Raw genomic sequence first — 6,000 nt, forward strand, 5'->3', positions numbered from 1 at the left:
GGCGGCTTTGATTGGAGGTGGGAGTGAGTTCCAAAGGGAGGAGCCTGCAACTGAGGAAACCCTGTCACCCCAGGTCCGTTTCTTTGTTATTTGAGATGTCCAGGAGGTTGGCATCACCAGACCTGAGTGGGTGTGTGGTGTTCGAGGAGGTCAGAGAGGCCCTGGGGAGCCTGGTTGTTAAGTAGGCCTAAAAAGTGTGTTTTGAAGAAAACCAAAAATGGAGTATGCACAAATGGCTAGGAATGAGTCATGATCCAAGCAATCTAGGGAAGTTATGTTTCTGTATGACCTACTGTGTGTGTGTGTGTGTGTGTGTGTGTGTGTGTGTGTGTGTGTGTGTGTGTGTGTGTGTGTGTGTGTGTGTGTGTGTGTGTGTGTGTGTCCACACGCGCATGCACCTGTGTGCGTGCGTGTCATTGTGACAGCCACTTTCCCATTGTGAGGATTCTCTCCACTCTAGCGCTATGACAGGTCAGTTAATATTGACATTATCTCCCTGCACCACAATGACAGCTAGAACTGCAGGAAGCCTCTCATTAGCTCTGTGTGTGTGTGCGCGCGCGCGCGTGCGACCGTGCGTGCGTGTTAGGATAGGAGTCATTAGCCAAGTCAAACAGGTGTTAAAGGAACAGGGGACATTTACAATGTGCCACTGAGAGGATAACACAGATTGGTGCCATCGTTCAGTCCTATCATAAACCCTCTGTGGAGGTCAGCTTAGAGAGGGAGAGAGGGAGAGGGAGAGAGGGAGAGGGAGAGGGAGAGGGAGGGAGGGAGGGAGGGGTGGTGTGGAAATGTAGCCTGACTGCAAGCTCAGACTCTATCACACAAACCACTACCAACAGGGGGTGGTGTTGTGCAGTCTGGTTTATTAACCAGGCTAGTGGAAATGAAGCTGACAGGACAGAGTGGGAAGGAGAGAAGCATGTATGGAGATACAGTATATACAGTACAGTACAGTAGATGTACACGTGCTGTCAGGCCAATTGTCAGTTTATACATGGGGTTGATTGACTCCCTGGATGGCGTATGTGACACGTGTGGTTGTGTGTCTACCATGCTGTTGCCGCAGTGATAGAAAGTAATGGATGGATGGAGGGTGGAGAATACACAGGTAATTGGAGGCTAAATTGCCTTTGGAATTAGAACCGGTGAGCAGTCAGACAGACCGTTCATTGGAACCAGATAGACTGCTGCCGCTGGTGTTTGAGTGTAGCAACTGAGAGACGGAGACAGAATATGGAATAAAGGCACCGTTGCCCCTATCCATGCCAAACTTTGTACACACACTCCTTGGTTGGCAACTCACAACCTCCAATCATGTCTCACATGGCCCTCTTGTAGCGCCACCATCAGGCTGATTTTTGCAAAACACATTTTTGGACACTGCTCCTACAGATTTTGCCCTAAAATCACGCAAAGCGGTACACAGTATCTCTAAAGTCATGTAATCAACATGGATCTGTCCCATTTTCCCATATTCCCTCCTGATTGGCTACGATTGCCTTCTAAAGTTTGTGCATGCGACCTGACGGTTGCTTATCTCCCGATTAGGGTGTTTTCTGTTATGGAATATAATTGAGAAGAATTTGTTAAAACAACAAATACTTTCTATGTGCCTTTGCACACGTGAGCACACACACAAACACACACATTTTAAATGTTTATTTATGACCACATGAACAGAAGTACAAGGATGCCTTGTACAAAGGTCATAAACAATGACAGTGCAGTCAGACAATATGAAAGAACAGCTAGTTACAAAGAGCCTAAACGGCAGAGCATTGTCACATACAGTATAGTTGACAGACACAGAGGACAATCATGGTTAAAGGAAACTACGCCTCCTCCAAATTGAGTGGCTTCCTATAATGGCTGACACTGAGCAAAACCTTGCAAACTGTTTGGCCCTCCTTTTGGAGAGGCCTGCCATTTGTAAGCCCCTCACAACCAACATGTGCACATGCCCTAGGCTGCCAAAGATAAAAACTAAAAGTTTACATCTGTAGCCTAGCTGTGAGATGGTCTGCACAAGCTGTTGATATTTCAGCACCTTGGTTAGAAAGGCTTCTTCCAAGCTGTAGTCAAAAGTACAACCGACTTTGAGAATGGACACTTCCCTAAGGGTTTCATTTACAACAAAGACATCAGGGGTGTTAAATGAAATGTTAGAGAACACAGAATCATATCACTACACAGGTTAAACATGCTCGGCTTCACAGTAGAATGCTTATACAGCATGATGGAGGACCTAAACATAGAAGAGAGATATTTACACACACACACACACACACACACACACACACACACACACACACACACACACACACACACACACACACACACACACACACACACAGCATACAGGGATGTTATAGTACCTCAACCACCCCAAAGAACCATTTCAAGTTTTTTAACACTACCATTTACAAGCCATATACGCTGTTAAATATGAATTACGTTGAATTAGTAAATTCCCCTTAAGGATGATTTTGTTTTCCTCAGGGAATATTCCATACACATGCCGTGGAATGCTGGAGGGCAAAATGTGAACGAAACGAATTAAGAGGAAACGAAACCTTTCCCTTCATTAATTTCCACTCTACTTTGACTTTATAATTCAGGCCAATGTTAATGTTAATGTTCTGCTTACTTATCATTAGCACAACATCCATGACCTGCCTCCACCGTACAAGGACAGACAGTGGAAGAAAGCAGAGGAGGGCAGCTTTATTGTTAGCAAAGAATGGAATAATGGAGGGGTGACCACAGGGATCAAGGCATGAGGACGTGGTAATATACAGCCCATTTAAAAAACACCTCGCTCCAGCTGAAGGGCACAGTGGGACATAAACAAGCGGGCCAAAAATGTCAGACACAGTGGAAAGCAAACCTCGGGAGCAGACAACAAAAGTCTCTTTGGTTATACTTTTTAATGACAAGGTGACAAACAATCAAGTAGCAGGGAGAAGCCAACACAGTGGGCTGGCTGAGCCCAAAATCAAGGAAGATCAAAGAAGGAACGGACACCAACGTCATTTTCGTCATTTCAGGCTCCATGGGACGCCGCCATGACACTTTGGCCACCCAAAATTAACATTAGCGTCTATGAGCACTTCGTCACTTCCGCCACCCAAAAGTGGCCACCCGGCGTGCCAACTTCCGGGTGTTGTCTGTTCCTTGTAGATATTCCTTGCCCAAAATGTCAGGCACAAAGTCAGAGATATACAGGCAAGAGCTTGGCAAAATCTTTGTCATCTTAAAAATTGAGGAAAAAGTAGCTGTAGCACTTCACAAAAAACAAGTTTTGATAAAAGGCACGAGAGCTTAGCACGAACACGACAATCTGGCAAAGGCTCGGGCGAGGCTGAGAGAGCTCTGGCTTCATTGGGCAGGTGATTGTTAGCAGGTGGCCACTCTGGCAGGGAGCAGCACCAAGACGCCCACACACACACACACACAACTAGGTCATGCTGTGACAGAAAATGGTTGAAAAATATGAGTACGAAATAAGTGAGAGTTATTGAAGTAAAAAGTTGTATCTAGTCGGGGACCCAGTCCTCAAAATGGGAGGGGACCTGTGATTTTCTGCCGTACTTTTTATTTCTGTTTTATCTATTAGTTTGATCATTAAGGTCCACAGAATGAGAGGCCTGCTCTGCCGGAAACATCGCGAAAAAAAGTTATGGCCATTTGTATATTCACTGTCCCATTGACTCCACTAGAAATATTAAAAAAATAAAAAACATCTGCTTTAATTAGCATGTGAGGGGTCAAATTAGGGGTTCTTCATGATTCTGGATCCATTGCAAGCATTTGTTTTGCATAAAAAACATTGCTTGGGTTACTTTTCGGCAGCCCAAAACTGTGAAAAGTGGGAAAAAAGTGATGACTCATCACTTTTGACTGTTTTGGGGGGTTGATATCTTGCCCAAGGAATGTTTTTCATGCAAAACAAATGCTTGCAATGGATTCAGAATCACGAAGAATCCCTAATTTGACCCCTCACATGCTAATTAAAGCAGACTTTTCTTTTTTTTTTAATATTTCTAGTGGAGTCAATGGGACAGTGAATATACAAATGGCCATAACTTTTTTTCGCGATGTTTCCGGCAGAGCAGGCCTCTCATTCTGTGGACCTTAATGTCCAACCTAATAGATAAAACTGAAATAAAAAGTACGGCAGAAAATCACAGGTACCCCTCTTTTCTTTGAGCTTTTGGCCATGTGGGTCCTCGACTAATCTGTGTGTGGGAGGGGTGCACGCTAGCCCACCATGTGTGTCAGTAATCACGACCAGGTGCTTCCAAAAATCGGTTGTTTTGGATGGAACTGGTATCATAGCAACCACCAGTGGTCCAGGTTCTTGGAATAGTAGCAGAGATGCCACAGTGCATGGGGGAGATGCATGGGGGTTGGGATGAGGCGCTAGAGATCATCCCATATTAATGACCAGAGTCTGAAGGGGTTTAGGACTGACAGGTTTAAATCATTGCCAGATGCTGCTGTCTTACATCTTTACTCCTATTTGGCATGTCAGAGACACTTCAGATAAGCTCCCACGGTGCATTTATTAAAACTCAGTCAGTGCCAGCGATCTACCAGTTATTTCTGTAGCCACTGCCAGGGTTTTTCATTGTTTTTTACCTTATTTCCAAGGCTCCATGAACACACCACCAGTCCAAATGTAATCCGATTACTTCCCATTGGGCGCGACGGACGCTACGGTTTAGCGTGCGGCCAATCTCCCCGATGGCACTTGGCGGCGAAAAAGAGTTTGGCGAGTGGGCTTGTCGTGGGCATCGGGTGAGTTAAGACTCCCGAATGAACTTTATTGGATTGCTTTGGTTGTGTGTTTTCTTATTTTTCCATGCCCATATTCCTTGACCATGGTTGCAGGATTATGCTGCAAAGTATGGATGCTGTACTGCTGGTGCACGAGGACTCTGGAAACAAATCTATCGATACAAAAAAGGCACTACTACAGCTGCTAGGCTAAACACATGGGTATCCAACTACAGTAACACAATTCTGGTGTGACAAAGACATGGATTGTATAGACTTTAGGGCGAGGTCGCTCCATGTCTTGGCCATCTGGCCAGAGATGTATATCGGACCAGTTACCCATATATGAAGACCCCTGGTACCCATATGGAGATCCATGTACTGTATATGGAGATATGCTGTGAGAGCCCAAACAATTCGTTATGTGAAGGTCCTATGATATCTATGACATCTGACACATTCCCTTTTATGCCCATACATGGAGATCCCTATCTGTAGAACCGGCCACACAGATATGGGCTGTCTTGGCCATCTGTCTGAGGCATTCCCATATGAAGTCCTGTTAGATATGGGCTTAATATTGATGACATCAGGGAACTCCATATAAGGGCATAAAAGTGTGACATCACACTGAAGCCAGAGCGTAATGTCAGAGCGGCAAACCCATTCTGTTAGAGTGGTTCCCCTGACATCACAGGGATGTCAGAGCATGATGTCAGAGCGGCAAACCCATAGACCGTAAAAAAGTATACGCGTCCAGACGGAGTCTGATAAATAGGATGTCTTGTTTAAACATGTAATATTTAGTTTAATATCAAGGTAATCTTAAAATGTATAATGAACTCAAATGTCTAATCTCCATATAGCCTGATCACGTCACAGCAACACCATCTGTGTTTCCTGAGGTTGCATTTACACAGCTGGTAGGCTAGCTGTCACTGCTTCGGCTATGAGGTGTCCTTTAGGCCATAAAGATTGTCTGATTGGATCAGACCTGTTGATGAGTAGCCTATTCTTCCTGTCCTTTGATGCTTTGATTGATCAATGTGTATTGTGTTGTGGCATGGGCAGCTGTTGTCTGTCAAGGTGTCACATGTACTGTAGGGTACTGTAGGCCTATATAACTCTCTGTATATTGACATGAAGACATTATTCTGCGGGTCCACCGCTGAGGTGAGGTCAGGCCTGCGTGCTCTGATTCTCTACTTGATTCTA

This window comes from Nannobrachium achirus, assembly GCF_963921795.1.
Source record: "Nannobrachium achirus genome assembly, chromosome: 3".
Lineage (NCBI taxonomy): Eukaryota > Metazoa > Chordata > Actinopteri > Myctophiformes > Myctophidae > Nannobrachium > Nannobrachium achirus.